The following is a 17,423-nucleotide window of genomic DNA, read 5'->3' as shown; positions in this document are numbered from 1 at the left end:
TGCTTACCATAAAAAATCAGAAATTGTATTAAATCTATGATTTCAGCGTGTGTGATTAAGTTATTTTCAAAAATGAAATCATTAAGTAAGACATTAGGTCTTTCTCTTGTTCATGGGCTGGGAGATCATGTTTGTTTCATTATGAAACTCCTTACATTAAATACGTGATATATGAATATGAGAAAACATTACAAATTCAATTTTATTGATATTAAATTTAATAATTTAGTGACTTTAAACATTATGAGATTTGAAATACTTTAAAATGTGAAGAATAAAGCCATTTACGCTTAATGTGTATATTTGTTAAAGCTAAAACGAGAATATGTTACGTGATTTTTTTTTTTCTTGGATATTCAAAGATGGAATATTCATGCTTTTATTCTAGACAGACCAAATATTATATCGAGGTTGTGGAAATATTTTGCCATGGTTTCAAATAAGTACTTATTTATGATTCATATATTGTATTGTGCTATTTTTAATAACATCAGTATTCTCTTCATGATAAGAAATTAGGTGCTCAGATGTCAATGTTTTAAAAAGAACATATCTCAAGATGAACTATACAAATCTTGGGAGTTTGTGCCTTTTTTGTGGGGAGAAGAAAACTTTTCATGAACCAAATAATAAATATTTTGAATATTTTCAAAAGCCTAAAAAAAAAAATCAAAACCTTTTGATAAGATATTTACCACCTTTTAAAGATCTTTATAATAATATCCTTTACACACAAATGAATTTGTGAAAATAATTTCAATTTGAAAAAAGGTATTTATCATTTTGACTTGGTATTATCAAAAATATCAAATCATATTATTTGATTTTTTTTTTTTCTATACAGAGCTGTTCTGTGAATAATAGAATAGCATTAAAATAACTTAACTTAATTGTTCAATATCAGGGATTTAAACCAAAGATTTAATGTTATTGTTACCTCATTGCATGTTGCACAGTTACTTACTACTTGTATTTATTGCATTTGACGAGAATTGGAGTGGGTGTGGAGTGTGTTAGCTGTAGTTATGTTTTATATACTAAAACTAAAAACCTTTTTTTTCTTTTTTTCTTTTTAAAAAATGTTGTGAGATACATTCACATTGATGTTGATATTTTTGCACCATATTGTTACATATTTGTTTCTGTCAATTTTTATTGAATTTGCCTGGGCGAATTTTGTTGTACATAAATATACATAGATATCAGAAAGTATAGTTTTTGTTTCATCTTAGATTTAGATAGAATTGGCTCTTTGGTCGTTATTGGTCTTTGACTGCCTTGACCATACAACATTTAATATTTTATTGTAAATATAAGTAATAATGATTGTTGCACAGAAAAAAAAAAGTAGTTTTCCGTCTACCGTTTTTAATAGCGAAGCCATATCATCCCGAATTTGTTACATGAAATCGCTCAAAATAATAATAATGTCCCTGATGCCATCAGCATTTTGATTAAAGTATTATTTTGTTTTTTTTTTTTCTTCATAATGTTTAGCCTAGTCATGAAAAAAATTGCTTTAATTGTTGTAGGAGTAAGATGGATCTATGCCAGACGATACAATTTGTTGAGGGTGAGTTAGACAAATGGTGTGGCGTTCCTGAACTCATAGTGGCAGGGAGGTACTTGCTATGTCTTCTATCACCCTGTGTCTGTTTTCCAATTGCTTTCTGTCTTTGTCTTGGAATGGGATTACCTGGCCCTGGCTGGAGTCCTTGGCTGGGAGGGAAACAGTCAAATGTTTAGTTATAGTTTTGGCAGATGATATTTTTTTCCTTGTAAATCATCTCTCTTGTTATGTACTGTTATTTTATATTTTTAACATATGATTTCTAAACATTTGAGTGTATTCCTCTTAGTGGGACCTGTGCTGGTGTCTGGTTGAGACTTTTAGGTGATCTCAAACTAAGTACACTGATATTGTGCTCTTGGAATCTAAATCTATTCCCTATTTGAACCGAGTCCCCTTTGTCTTACTTTTTTCTTCAAGCCCTTTTAATTGTACATCAAGAATGTCTTTACTATCCAATTTTCTTCTTTTTTACTGGCGCTGATATGACCTTAATGTGTTGCAAGCGCCATAAAACCCTTAAAAACAATATACAATTAGACAAATGGTAAAAGCGTTGAACTATAGCTCCCAAGTTTGAGCTCCACTTCAGTTCTTTGTCTTGGGAACGATTGTGATTATTAACCCCCCCCCTTTTTGCTCACTTGGTCAACATGGTGGATTTCTGTTGACGTGACACGTTTGATGAATTCTCTGTATTCCTTCATGAACTGCCTCGCTAGACAATGGCATCTCTCATGATCAGTGGAAAGGTTTTTTGGGTTTTTAAAAAGTTTTTATAATTTCTTAAATACAAATTAATATTAATACTTATCTTTTTGAGTTAAGCTGATGCTCTGATCATGGGTTCGTCGCATTGATTTTCCCAACAATATTTTTTTCATTTGCTTTTAAATTGAGCTCCTGTCTTTGGTATATGTGTTAACTGTCCCTTATCAAGCTTGACTATAATGGCAAGTTGTGTGTTGCTGTGGTGTAGAGGTGCAGTTGTAAGTATAGCCCAACCAAGATTAGGTCTGAGGGTTTAAGCCTTGACAGTTTTTCCCCTTTGCGAAGGCATTTAGATTACGTTTTCCGTTTTCAATTGGAACTAGACTTTAAATACTGGGGTTTCCTTTATGTAAAGAAGAATTTTCTTTATCCAAAAAAATAATTGTATGAGCACCTAACAAGCTGTTTTTCTTGATCAATTTATCAAATTTAGGCTGTTCCATCATCAGAAACTTTTTTTTCTTTTTAAATTGTAAAGTATATAGAGCTTTATGCATTGTGGATAAGTTTGATATAAATGCATTAAAAAAAAGCACTTAACAACAAAGTAAAAAAAGAGATTTAATTTGTTCCCAGGTTCGAGCTCTGTATACTTGCACAAACCAGCTGAATAGCACTTGAATAACTGGTGGTTAACTTAAAACTAATTTATTGTTGTTGTTGGGAAAGCCATGTTTAGGTAACTTGATTTTGAAAGTGTTTTATGTCACCTAAATTGATATACAGTTATAGCATTGCCTTCCATGCTCTGATTTGGTCAGAATTCTTTTACCTCCTATCAGATGTGTTGGGTGGAGAAGGGACTGAGTGGTTAAGGCATTGGATCTATAAGGTCCTGGGTTCGAGCTCTGCTTCATGCACCTTCCGTTTTTTTTGGGGTTTTTTTTCTTTGGGTAAGATTATTAACCCCCAATTTGCTCACTTTGGACATAATGGGTGATTGATTCCGGTTGACATCATACGTTTGATGGATTATCTCTTTTGCTTCATGGAATGCCTAGGCGATGGCATCTTACGATGTGGAATGGCAGAATTAAAATTTTTTTTTTTTTGATATCACAATAGATTTAAGTTTTGACCTCTAACTATCAAAAAGTCTTGACAATTTATTTTTGACTCTCACAAATGAACCTGTTGGGAATAAGGGTAGATAGAATTGTTAATAAATATTTAGTTCTAATCCTGTTGTCTACCTTGTAGCGATTGGATATATCTTTGTCAAATCCATAAGAAAGTCCTTTGTGATAGACTAGCATTCTATCTTCAAGGTAGCAAGCAATTCTTACTGCCTATCTAATGCCACAGAACTAGGGATTAAAATTCCATGTCCATGAACCTTCTACTTTTAGCTCTGAAGGATTTATTTCTTGAATAGGAGAATACAAGATGACCTACACTTAACTCACTCACTCCTAGAGATTTTTGCTACTTTTCAAAATGGGGGGAAAATGTATTTAAAATGATCATTTACATAGATGGTTTTCAACTACCATTAACATGCAAAAACTAAAAAGTTTAGCTTTGATACTACGCCTATAATTCGTTTCAGAAAAAAGTAATGAATAGGTATGAGGTAAAAGTAACCTGGGTAAACTACGGATATAGTCGGTGTTAGGGTTGAGTGAGTTAACCTGCCGTCTATCAGTCCCGGATAGATATTTGATTTGGTGATATGTTTTTGTGATCAACATTGATTATTGACATGATTTATAACTCGTACCTTTATTGAATCATCATCAAATCTTGCCAGTGCCAGATCTTGTTATGTGTATTTTCCTGCTTTGTTGGTTTTTTTTGTTTGTTTTCTTAAAAAAAATAATCAGTGCTGAGGGTTTTCCTCTAATTCGTGGAAATCTGGGAGGAGGAATTTCCTCCTTTTAAAAATTTACATTTTCCCCAATCAAATGTACTGGCAGTGAGAGAGTTGATGTGTGGTGGAACAAATAGGTGCAGTTTCCCACTCTCCAGAGGTTTGCAAGACTATCAATGATAGTTTATCATTTAGGGGGCAGTGTGGCACAGCGGTACAGTGTTTGTTTTTATTCCCAAAAGGTACCGAGTTCATCTACCCGCCTCATTGTGTGGCCTTGAGCATCACCTAGCTCTAGCTCATTTTGCGGTGCTGCATTGCTCCTGATGCCTGGTTTATTCCAGTCTTTTTCTTGGAATAGACCCTGAAGTAGTGCCGCGCTGAGGACCGGACCGAGGACCGGTCCCACGGTCTTTTAGCTGTGAACCGTGGTCCAGTCCCAAAGAGGAAGACCGCCGGCGGTCCTCACTTCTTATCACCTTTCAACGGTCTCGCGCCATACTACTTCCCCAGCGATTCGTTGCCTCGGTCCTTTGCCTATCTTCCACCAATCACCACCCATCCCACTTAATTAATCGCACCCACCCCCCTTTGCCATACACTAAACGACACAGACGACCATAGAGGCAGACGACCACCTCCCTCCACTCCGCAAACCGCCCTTTCGTGTGTGAGATGGGGGGAACAGGAGGCGCACGCCTTGGACGATTCCATTATACGGGGTAAATATCAAAATTTACTACACCATAATGATCGCAATGACAATGATCTATGATGAAGGCATGACCCCTCTTCTCTAATGGGTTATTGTTTGAAATGTGTGTGACTACTAAAGATGTGTGTGTGTGTGTGTGTGTGTGTGTGTGTGTCGAACCTAGCAAGTTGCAAGTCTGATTTTTTGTTTTCTTTTGTCCATCTCTTGTCGCCACTCCTTTCTATCGCATTGTTGTCATTTAAAATAATACAATAATATTAAAATTTCGTTTGGTGTTTTAACTAATCAAGTAATATGAGTTTCATTAGTTTCTTCCGTCCAAAAAAAACAGTTATAACGTCTGTATTTTTAAAAGGTCCAATAGAATATTTGGGGACCCCGATAGCTCAGTTGATAGAGCACTCTCTTTATACGCAAAGGGCCAGAGATCGATCCCGGGTGCAGTCGATTTTTTTCTGAATCCCTGTCTACTCAGCAATGAATGGGTAGCTGAGTTTGTTAGATCTGGCGAAAAGTCACCATCGACCCCTCTTATCACCTCATCCACCCCCTCTTATTATAACTTCACGTCTCTCTCTTACTCTTCAATGCTCGCTGCCCTCTAATGTGTGTGTGTGTGTGGGGGGGGGGGGGTAGGAGTTGCGTGTGTGTATCAACGCCACGAACAACTCGATCAACGCCTTGGGCGATGCCATTATCTCCGTTAATGGGGATAAATTTCAAATTTTATTAAATTATCGAAGTAACAATGAAGTACGGTGAGCAAATAAAGAAGGCATCACCCCTCTTCTCTAATTAGGTTACAATTTGAAATGAGTGTGACTACTCCGTGTGTTTTACTCCTGTAGGCCACGGTTTTCATCGTGTAGCGGTCTTTAACGGTTCAAGAATGAACATTTCCCATTTCATTTCCCAAGGACCGTAGGACCGTGGTCCTTAAGCTTGCCAAGGACCGCCCCGCACTACCCTGAAGACAAATTTCTCCTATGGGATGAATAAAGGGAATTTTAAAATTATATTTTTATTATTTTTAGATTTTATTTATTTTTATTTCAGTTGCTCTAAGAGTGAAGGTCAAAGCAGTAAAGATGAATCTTTAAGGCATTCGTTCAAAATTTTCCTCCTTTTTTACTTTTTGTAACCATCAGTACTGATTAATGTTTATATTATTACATTTAAGGCATTGATTAATGTAACAGTCCACATTGGATGTTGAATATTAAAGCTTCTCACACTTGAAATTGATTGATGGAGTAAGTACACAGTAGATGTTGAATGTTGAAACGCACTATACACACTAAGTGTGTTATTTTATTTAATCTCCACTCTGTGTTGTGACCTGTCTTCCACTACTTGACAATAACAACGAAAAATAGGAGGGAAAAAAAAAATAATGCCAGCTGTTTAAATTATTTTTAAGTGCTTAAGTATAGTGGCGATGAGAAATAATATAGGGTATGGAGAAAAGTGCCAGGTGAAAAAAGAATAAAAATATCCATGTTAGAATGTCAAACTCCAGATCCAATTGGTATGACACCCTATGGCTGGCAGAGAGAGAGAGAATCGCACCAAAATAAATCCAACAAAACTAGAGCATTTATGCAGTGCAATAACCGATAAACGTGCTCAAAGCACTTTACAAGGGATCCCAACAGCAACACTTAACATGTCGGACGAGACATGACGCCTTTTAGGCGATATCACAATCTTTTCCGACAGAGACAATGCTGTTAACAGCCAGGTACTCAATTTACACGCGAGTACGATGAGAGAATGTATTTAATGAGCCTTTCCCAAGGACCCAACTATGCACCAAGCAAGGCTTAATTCCAGGACCGTCCGATCCGAAAGCGAGTGTCTTACCACAAGACCACACAGCCAGCCAGGCAGAGAGTGTTATATCGATTACAAGTTTGGCTCTCTGACATTGTGATATTTTTACTCTGTTTTCAACTGGTACTTCTCTATATCCTACATTACTTACTCATCATTATTGATATAAGTGCACGCTTCACATATTTTTCTAAGTATAGTTGTAGATTGTTTGAATGTTTGCCAGAATTGTGTGTTATAAGTTATTGATACATGATTGTTGTAGTAGTTTCCTATTCCCATGACATGACATGCTGTTGTAATTCCAATGCAGTTTGTACAGTACGAGTGATCTGTAAGAGAGCAGGGCGGGTGGTTGGATGGGAGCATCACCCTTGAATCATATACCTATGATGTTCGCATGGGTGTACGATCCGATAGTGATGTCGTTTCTTCTTCTCTTTACTAGCCTATCCTGCTTCTTTGGTTTGTGATTGTATTTTTGACAGGGGATATTTTTTTTTCTGTAAATCTTCTGCCTGTTTGTTCTTGGTTATTTATAATTTAGCTTATGATATCTTTAGGTTATGATTTTGATTTACATTTGTACTATTTTTGTTAGATTGTTTGTTTTTTTGTTTCAGCGGTCTCTCATATAACCTCAATTGTGTTGGAAGAGACCTAAAGCAACAAACAAACAAAAAAAAATAAGAGAGCAGGTAAGGGGCTACCCAAAGCCTGATGTCGTAAACATAAAAAGGAACATGATGAAGATAGAGAAGCTTCGGTCCGGAGTTGTTTCGTTTTCATCGGTCCTTTATGTTTGTAAGTGAATTTTTGTCATTTTCCTATTGTGCATGTTACCTACTTTGTTTGCTAAAGCAGTCACAAAGCCCTGTGACTGGGTGGGGTTCCTGACCTTCCATAGTAGGCAGGGAGGTACTTACTGTGTCTTCTATCCCCCTTTATCTGTTTTCCAACATGCTTTCTGTCTGTCTTGGAATGAGATTACTTGGTTTTGTCCTGGCCCTGGCTGAGAGGGAAACAGTCAAATGTTTAGTTAGTTTTGGGAGATGATATTTTTTTCTTGTAAATCATCTCTCTGTTATGCACTGTATTATGTTTTGTATACATTATATATGATTTGTAAACATTTGAGTGTATTCCTCTCAGTGGGGAGCTGTGCTTGTGTCAGGATGAGACTTTAAGGTGATTTCAAACTAAGAATTTTGATGGAGTGCTCTTGGAATCTACATCTGTTTCCTATTTGAACTAATTCCCCTTTGTCTTACCTTTCCTTGAGTGCTTTAATTGTCATTCTAGAACTTTTTACTATCCCATTTTCTCCCTTTTTACTGATATGACTTAAATGTGTTGCAAGCGCCGTAAAACCCCTAAAAACAAAAAACAATATCCATAGCTCACAGTCCTTGGCTTTTGACGATTAAGTAATTGAGTTGAGTTCTTTCTGGTCCTGGAGGTTTTTAAGTTTCTGTTTAGTTTTTTGTGTGAAAGGCTTTAAGTTGTCATACTTTAAAAAAAAAATTTTTTTTTATTTGATCCAGATCAGATGAAAACAGAATACACTGGTATCTGGCTTGGGTCTTTTGACCTCCCACGGTGGGCAGGAGGTCACTTGCTGCTGTGTCTTCTATTCCCCTGCTAGCTGGGTGTTAGAACTGGTGGAAGGCACTTTGCAATAAAAGAGCGTTCACTCTAAAGGGTAGCAAAAATTGCTATAGTCCATTATACGCTATAGAGTCCGAGATAAACTCCAGCACCGTAGGCTTAATGGCTCCGAAGGACAATTTTTATGATAGCAAGCAAATCTCCCCCCCTCTCTCCCAAAAAAACCCCCAAACAAACTCGAAGACCTCATTTTAACAAAGTACTTCCATTTGTTAGCTTCACTGCCAAACCAAAGCATACTATGCTTTTATTTACTTCCATATTCGTGTATGTGAATTTATTTACATGTTTTATCAGATTGATAAACATTTGTGGCTTAAATTTGATCTTTGTATTTCTAGGAGAGCAAAAAAAAAAAAATAATCCCACTATCTCCACGTCTATTTATTTTTCAATAGGTACTTATTTATAATTTACTTGAATTGATGTGAAATTAATATTATTATTATTTTTTGTTTTTGTTTTGCTTTTTGTTAGATTTTTGGTTTTTTTTTTTGTTAGCATTTTTATCCCCCAAAGAACCAGAAAAACACTGTGTGTGTGTGTGTGTGTTGACTTTTTATAATTTCCCTTACCATTGTTTGTATTTATTTATGTATTGAATGGCTTGCATTTACATATTTTTATAAAGTTTATATCCTGCTGTATTTCATAGATCGATCTGTTTTTACACGATATTTATCAACCCATATGAATTATACTTGTTATACATTTGATTGAATACCTCAATGTACAAAATATACTATAATGTGTACTCAATAAAACACGGTGTGTCATTAATAGTCTTAATACATTTTGTTGTTGGCTCGTTTGTTGTGTTGATTTTCGAGTTGTTATTGTGTTTTGACTGGGTGGGGTTCCTGACCTCCCATAGTAGACAGGGAGTCACTTGTCTTCTTTTATCCCCATAATATATGTTTTCCAACATGCTTTCTGTCTTTGTCCTGTGTGGGGTTCCTGACCTCCCATAGTGAGCAGGGAGGCACATCTGTGTCTTCTATCCCCATATATGTTTTCCAACATGCTTGCTGTCTTTGTCCTGTGTGGGGTTCCTGACCTCCCATAGTGAGCAGGGAGGCACATCTGTCTTCTGTTCCCATATATTATGTTTTCCAACATGCTTTCTGTCTTCGTTCTGTGTGGGGTTCCTGATCTCCCATAGTGAGCAGGGAGGCACATCTGTGTCTTCTGTCCCCATATATTATGTTTTCCAACATGCTTTCTGTCTTCGTTCTGTGTGGGGTTCCTGACCTCCCATAGTGAGCAGGGAGGCACATCTGTGTCTTCTGTCCCCATATATTATGTTTTCCAACATGCTTTCTGTCTTCATTCTGTGTGGGGTTCTTGACCTCCCATAGTAGGCAGGGAGGCACATCTGTGTGTTCTATCCCCATATATGTTTTCCAACATGCTTTCTGTCTTCATTCTGTGTGGGGTTCTTGACCTCCCATAGTAGGCAGGGAGGCACATCTGTGTCTTCTATCCCCATATATGTTTTCCAACATGCTTTCTGTCTTTGTCCTGTGTGGGGTTCCCGACCTCCCATAGTGAGCAGGGAGGCACATCTGTGTCTTCTGTCCCCATATATTATGTTTTCCAACATGCTTTCTGTCTTCGTTCTGTGTGGGGTTCCTGACCTCCCATAGTAGGCAGGGAGGCACATCTGTGTCTTCTATCCCCATATATGTTTTCCAACATGCTTTCTGTCTTCGTCTTGGAATGAGATCCTGGCGGGATACTTTGGCTGAGAAGGAAACAGTTAAGTGTATAGTTAAGAGTTTTGGGAGATGATATTTTTTTCCCTTGTTAATCATCTCTCTGTTATGCATTGTATTATTTTTGTTTTACATATAGATAGAATGCGCTTGGCCAAGGAGTTCACAACATTGCCATCCGGAAGTATAACGGACCAACACACAAACTCTGAGTAACCATGAACTTTTATAGTCTGGTTAATACAGTTTAGTGAGAACAACTCACAAACGCGGATGGCAAAAACAATAACAAAGGCCTGAGTGACGTCATCTTCGAACTATCTATATAAATATATGATTTTTAAACTAGGTGGGGTTCCTGACCTCCCATAGTGGGCAGGGAGGTACTTGCTGTGTCTTCTATACCCCTAGTTCTGTTTTACAATTGCTTTCTGTCATTGTCTTGAAATGAGATTGTGTTATGACACTTTTTTGGATCAAAAAGTCAGGTCAGTTTTGAAAACTTATCAAGGATTATTGGATTCTCATCAGGTTTCAACAATAAAATAAAAATAAAATTCCCTTTATTCATCCCATGGGGGAAATTTATCTCTTGGGACTATTCCAAGGGAAGACTGGAATAACCCAGGCATCAGCCGTAGTGCAGCGCCGCAAATTGAGCTAGGACGAGGTGACTTGCTCAAGGCCACACAGCGCCGTGGTGGGTGATCGAACTCTGTACCTTTCGGTTAAGAAGCAAAGACCGTACCGCTGAGCCACGCGGTGGTAAATAGGTCTTCTTTAACTAGCTGGGTCTTAAGGGGCGGTTTGGGTCTTTTCCAAAAAAAATTTAATTACCAATATTGGGTGGTTTTAATCATTCTGTCTCGTCATTATACAACATTTATGGTGAAAAATTTTAATTATCTGTGTTGATACCCATTTTGCGACCTAATTTGGGGGTGTGACATCTAAAAATATAACAATCTTGTGGCAAACGTTCCACAAAAACTAATGAAGGAATGACCTCCATATTCTTCCCTCTTGTCAACATTGTACTATAGTGTGTCACCATAGAGAGATTTTAAGGCTTTAGCTTATGTAATTTTTATTAGAACATACCAAAGTTGAGAATCAAAATGTTATGACCAAATTGACGTTAAAAATTCAGAATTAGGATTATAATTCAAAATTCACATATCTTATCAAAAAAATCTCTCTATGGTGACACAATACATTATCTCTGTGATAACTGTGGAAATTTTCTGACAATTTCATTGAATAGATTCAGAGAAACGTTTGACACAGTATCCCATACCCTTAGAAATATGACATTTGAGAAAATAGCAAAATAGCTTCCCGTTTTTCACACTTTTCTTACTATCTGTAGCATTTTCGACTGTGTTTTTCATGCCTTTATAGTCTACTTTAAGAATTTGGACTTCAATTATATTATTTCTAGGGTAATGAAATATCAATTTCCACCAAAATCTCAAAATCAATTTTTTGAAGGATTTTCCTAATAATTAGACCCAAACCGCCCCAGTTAAATAAAGGTATTTCCTTTAACAACCATATTTCTACTGAAAAGGGTGGTAAACGTTAAATACAGCTATCTATGTCCAAACTTACTTGTGTTATGATAGGATCACAGCTAAATGGGTTATGTAGTCTTGTGGTATGACACTCATCCTCAGATCAGAAGATCTGGAGTTCAAGTCCTGCTTTGAGCAGTGCATAGTTGAGTCCTTGGAAAAAGCTCTTTATTCTTTCTCCGTACTCAGGTGTAAAATGAGTACTTGGCCGTTAACATTGTTGTTTCTAAATCCGAGAAACAATTGTAACATCGCCTAACAGGTGTCATGTCTCGTCCTTCATGTTAAGTGTTACTGTTTGCTAAGGACCCCTTGTAAAGCGATTTGAGCATGTCTAGTGAATATTGCGTCATATAAATACTCAAGTTTAAAAAATCGAAAAACATTTGAAAAGACATGGGGGAAAAAAAAAAGGAAATTTATAATATCGGAGATGATTAAAATGAAAACCACGCCAAGCCAGGACCAGTAATATTATAATCAACAATTTTTATTGAAAACATAAAAAAAAAAATTATTCTATAATTTTCTGATCTAAATTGATAAAAGTTTTATTATTACATGTTCAATGTATAGAAGATGTATCAAAATCAACCAGAAATATAGAACAGGGCAATTTTCGATAATTTATTATTATTATTTGTTTTTTGTATATTGTCTTTATTTTTCTTTTTGGTAACAATTTTAATTTGTCAATTTGTTTATTGGAAAATAGACAGTAGATAGATCTATGGTATAAATAATAAATATCGACAGATTGCTTTTGAGAAAGGGGAGGAGATGGGGGGATGTACAGAGAATCGTTTGGGTTGGACAGAACAAGATGTAAAAGTGATACTAAGCTGCTAGAAGCTGTGGACTGTAAAAAGTAATGAACAAAAATGAATATCGCAGCTTAAAAAAAAAAGAACAAAAATACCTGAACACGGAACGTTTCGGGGCTCAAAACCCTATCTTCAGCCAACAGCAAAAACAATAAATAAAGACATAAATACATTACCTACTAAATTCCAGATTACGACAAAGAAATTTTGTAGGTCCTCTCTCGGAAAGCCAAGATTTTTCTACAACAGAAAGGACCTACAAAATTTGTCGTCAATCTGGAATTTAGTAATGTATTTATGTCTTTATATATTGTTTTTTTGTTGTTGGCTGGAGAAGGGTTTTGAGCCCAAAATGTTCCGTGTTGCGTATTTTGTTCTTTTTTTGAAGTTTTTATATTAATTTTTGTTTATCAAATGTAAATGTAGATCAGACCATATCAATGTATTTAAATGTATTTCATTGTGTGAATGGAGGGTGGGGGGGGGGGGGGGGGGGGGAGAGCAAGAACAAAGAAGAGAAAGAGAGAGAGGAGAGAGAGAGGGGAGGGGGCAGATGGGAGGAGATATGTTCAAATTTGCAAAAGAAACAAAAGTATTAAGTCATCCAAAAAGGTTTTACAGCGGCCGTAAAAAAATTAACAATATCATAACATTGCCTATAACATTTGAATGTATTTGTGCGACTAATCACCGATAAATTTTATTTTAAAATCTCTGGAGAGAGTTTAAAACTATTAGCAGCTCTCCTGCAATATTTTTCTTTAAATCAACAGCTGCATCATAATTCATATTCAAGTTCCATTCAAGCGTAGACACATTACGCAGGTCTTTAAACAATTTTAGATCTCATGTTCTTACTTCAAACAGAGAACAATGAGAAGATAAAAATAAAAATATACAAAATCACTTAATATTCAATTCCTATTATTTCCAGATTTAATGAGACAAATGTATGGAAATATATTAATGATCGCCTATGCTACAGGCAATTATTATGTTTAAAAAAAAAAAAATAAATATTTATCTAGTTAAAACAGAACACAAAGTTTATTACACATAGCCAGTATATTTATTCTTGAAAAACATTGAAACTGAAAACACACATCTTTTTCGTATTAAAGCCAAAATAAAAACCCCCAAAACCAACTTCAACTTCAACTAATGTCACCTCGTGTTTATCTTAAAAGCTTTTTAGCCTAAGACTTAACCCGAAAGACTTTTGACTACAGGTAAGTCTTCTTAATCAACCAAAAACGTTTTCTGACCAAAATTAGGAAAAAAATATGTGTTTTTGTCGATGTTTAGCATTTTTGTCCCTTGCACTTCTAAGTCTAAAAAAAAAAACCAAAAAAAAAAACCAACAAATAAAAATTAAAAGTAACAATTTCAAAAAAAATGTTACTGTGTATTTTACAATTCTAAACCAATAAAGTGAAGGACAAAAATGCCATTATGATAGTATAGGTATATCATACCAATGATATTCACAAAGATATATTATATATAGAGAGAGTTATAATATAACTATATACACATAGATATAAGTTGCATCCCGAAGCTGCTGCTTGAAATGTGTGAAGTAAAAAAGAAAATGAAAACAATTTTTCCATTATTATTATTATTATTGTATGAACATAGGATTCAATTTGTGGTTGTGTTTGTGATATTGGTAGTGGTAGGCCATTGAATAATGAAATCTCTTCCTAATGTTTGTATGACTTTACTCCGATATAATTCCGATGGATGTTCAAATGATTATTTCAATATCAATAACATAACATTTACTACTCCTCTGACGAAAAAAAAAAAAGCAGTAACTTGAGTACAGTTTTTCTACCTCAAGAGAAAACCAAGAAGGAACTTGTATGTAAGAGCTACCTCTTTGTTTTTTTAAAAGACATGTTAGTGCCAATGACAATAAAGACAATATGAACGATAAAACATTACAGAGATATAGAATTAATAGCGTGATATAGAAAAAAACGAAACATAAAGGAGACTAAATCAACCAAAGGTAGATAACAAAAATAATAATACATCTATGTGTCAAATCCTTCCTTGTCCCTGTTTCTGTAGCGCTAAACAGACTGTAGCAATTGCTTGCTGCCCTTCAGATAGGAGTTTAGTCTATCACTAAGTTCTTTCTGCCACATTTTACAAACCAAAGTATGCAAAAACTGATAACTAGTCAGAGGGGTCGAAAAAAATCTCCATTAAACTTTATGTCCGGATACCTCAACGGTGGAACAATTTCCGCAAATCTATCAACGTGGAACGCATAGACCTGCCAAAAGGGAAACCCTATCCATGATAGCTGATATACAAAGGCGGAAAGCATATCTCTGATAGATTCAGCAGAGCATTCTATCAAAGGTCCTTGGCAAATCCAAAGTTCCAGCCTCATTCCAATAAATAACAAATGTGTGATACATTGCAAATTGTAAGCTTTCAATTTTAATCATGACGAAGAAACAAGATGAAAAATAGGACGTTAACAGGTTCACCTCTATTTATCAACAATACAGGATGAATGAATAATAACTTTCTACAAAACAAAATGAGATTAAGTTGGCAGTGGGCGTATTGTTAAAAAAGACATAACAACAGGCCAATACCACGATTATCTCATTGATTGATGTAAGTATTTTCAATTCAGTCCTGATGTTTGGTTGGATAAATGGAAAAACCTTGAAATGGACAAATACATTTTATCTGTTTTCGTATATTAAATTGACGCTTACATTCAATTTCACATTGTTATTTATTTCTTTGAGCTTCGAGCAGCAACATTTACATCGCCTCATTCCTGGACAAAGACAAAAAAGCTGCATGGAAAAGGGACAACAAGTATAAAGAAATAGAATAGATTTGACGGCGAGAGGTAACATTCATCATTGGTCACCAAATGCAGAAAAAAGTTTATCTCTTTAATTCACTTTATCCGACCCACTGTCTCAAAACGGGATAATGTCGGGTTGACCTAAATTATAAAAATTAAAGCTGAATGATATGTATAGAAAACCATTGCACATTTGAAATTTATATGATAAAGTAAGAAAAACTAAACTCTGTGACATTTATCGCCACTTTAACTTAAAACCACTTTTTTGGGCATCTGGCTCAAACCCGATATCTGGGGGTCCCGAGAGCTCAGTTGTTAGAGCACTCTCTTCACAAGCAAAGGGTCCAAGATTGATCCCTGGTGCAGCAGAGATTTTTTTTTCTGACCCCCCCCCCTGTCCACTTAGCAGTGATAGGGTAGCTGGTTCTGTTAGATATGGTGGAAAGTACTTTGCTTTAGATTAGTGTCCTATCCAAAAGTTAGCAAGCAACTGATATTGTCTATTTCACGCTATAAACTCTGGCTCCATGGGCCTCGTGGCTCTGACGTACTAAAACTAATCAAACCAACAAAATTAATACCATTTTGAGATGATGGGTCACCATATTGACATTGAGGACAAGAAATGAATCTGGGTCCCAAAACGGCAATTCTACAACGAATAAAAACAGAAGAAAAGGAAACGTTGGTCAGAACTCAAAGAGTTAATCAATGCATTGTCAAGATCATGTCATTACAGATATTTTCTATAAAATAAGGGGAGGCCACTCTTCTCAAAAATTTCATCCATCTTCTATCAGACCCTGGCGGAATCAATGGCAATTTAAAAAATCTGCTAAAACTATTTTTATATGAATAACGTGAAATTGGGATGGTAAATATGAAGATGGTTATGGCAATAAAAATTCATGATGGATTTAAAATTAACGGCGATAACTATTTTTAAACACGGAACTACAGTTTAAAAAACTCATAACACATGTAACTAATCTGAATTTTATCAAAATAAAATTGATGAAATGGAAAGAAAAAGTAACAAAATAAAAAAAATAAATACAAAAAAAAAATAAAATAAAAATATAACAATTAAGAAGAATCTACAATTAACAAAACCTGGTTATCTTGTTCAATATCAGTGTTTAAAATATGGCTAGAAATGTCTACGAATCTAATAAAAATTGCCATGATTAAATATATACCACAAATAAAACAGGAAGCTAATAAAAACGCTAAGCAAATGTTCCTAGATAAACAAGACAAACTAAAAAATAAAATTCAATTCATTATTATGACAACAATTCAATATTTACAAATGATAAAAATATTTACATTCAAAACATATACAAATATGACAAAGTATATGTAAAAGAGATTATAAAATTAGTTTAAAAATATATTCAAACTGAAAGAAACCCTAAAAAAAAAAAGAAGATGACCAGAGTAAGCTGGTCTCGTTTCCAACATGTCTGCCTCAAACGATGCTTGATAATAACCTTGAAAAAGTTACTTAGACCGAAGGGCTAGAGCTCAGCCGGTCACTGATTTGAATAAGTAAGAAGTCAACGTTGCTCAAACTCAAGGGTAGTTGAAAACTGACCCAAGTTCTTATAGACATGCTAAATAGAAATTAAAAAAAAACAAACAAACAACAGACCAGCAAACTATAAATCAAGTACTGCAACAAAGGGTGGTGCTTTTTCTTCTTCTTTTTCAAGATTGATAGCACTTGTCTATTGTCCTGTAGGAGATCCAGGTGACAGAGGGATCGATCAAGAGAAATAAGCTACTTATTATCATTATCATTTTCAGGTTAAATCAGCACCAAGGAAATTGGACAATGATTAGGCATTTATTACATAGAGTTAAGAATTCGCTGGTAAATTCAAAACTCAACAATCCTGAGCGCCTATGTAAAGTTAAAACAAAGATAACTGGATCACTTTGTAACTCTAAGTAAACTACAGCAGCAATGCTTTAAGTCTGACATCATTAAAAAGTAACAGATGCTGGCCCAGATTCCTTGACAATTAAAGAAAAAAGAAAAAAGAATTTTACTCCAAATGTTAACATGTGCCAAAAAGTCGGGTTTTTTAAAAAACTT

This window comes from Berghia stephanieae, chromosome 10 (assembly GCF_034508935.2).
Source record: "Berghia stephanieae isolate SIO BIC M18660-M18661 chromosome 10, UCSD_Bste_1.3, whole genome shotgun sequence".
In the NCBI taxonomy this organism is placed as follows: domain Eukaryota; kingdom Metazoa; phylum Mollusca; class Gastropoda; order Nudibranchia; family Aeolidiidae; genus Berghia; species Berghia stephanieae.
The sequence above is the reverse complement of the archived record's forward strand: the minus strand, read 5'-3'. Positions refer to the sequence as shown.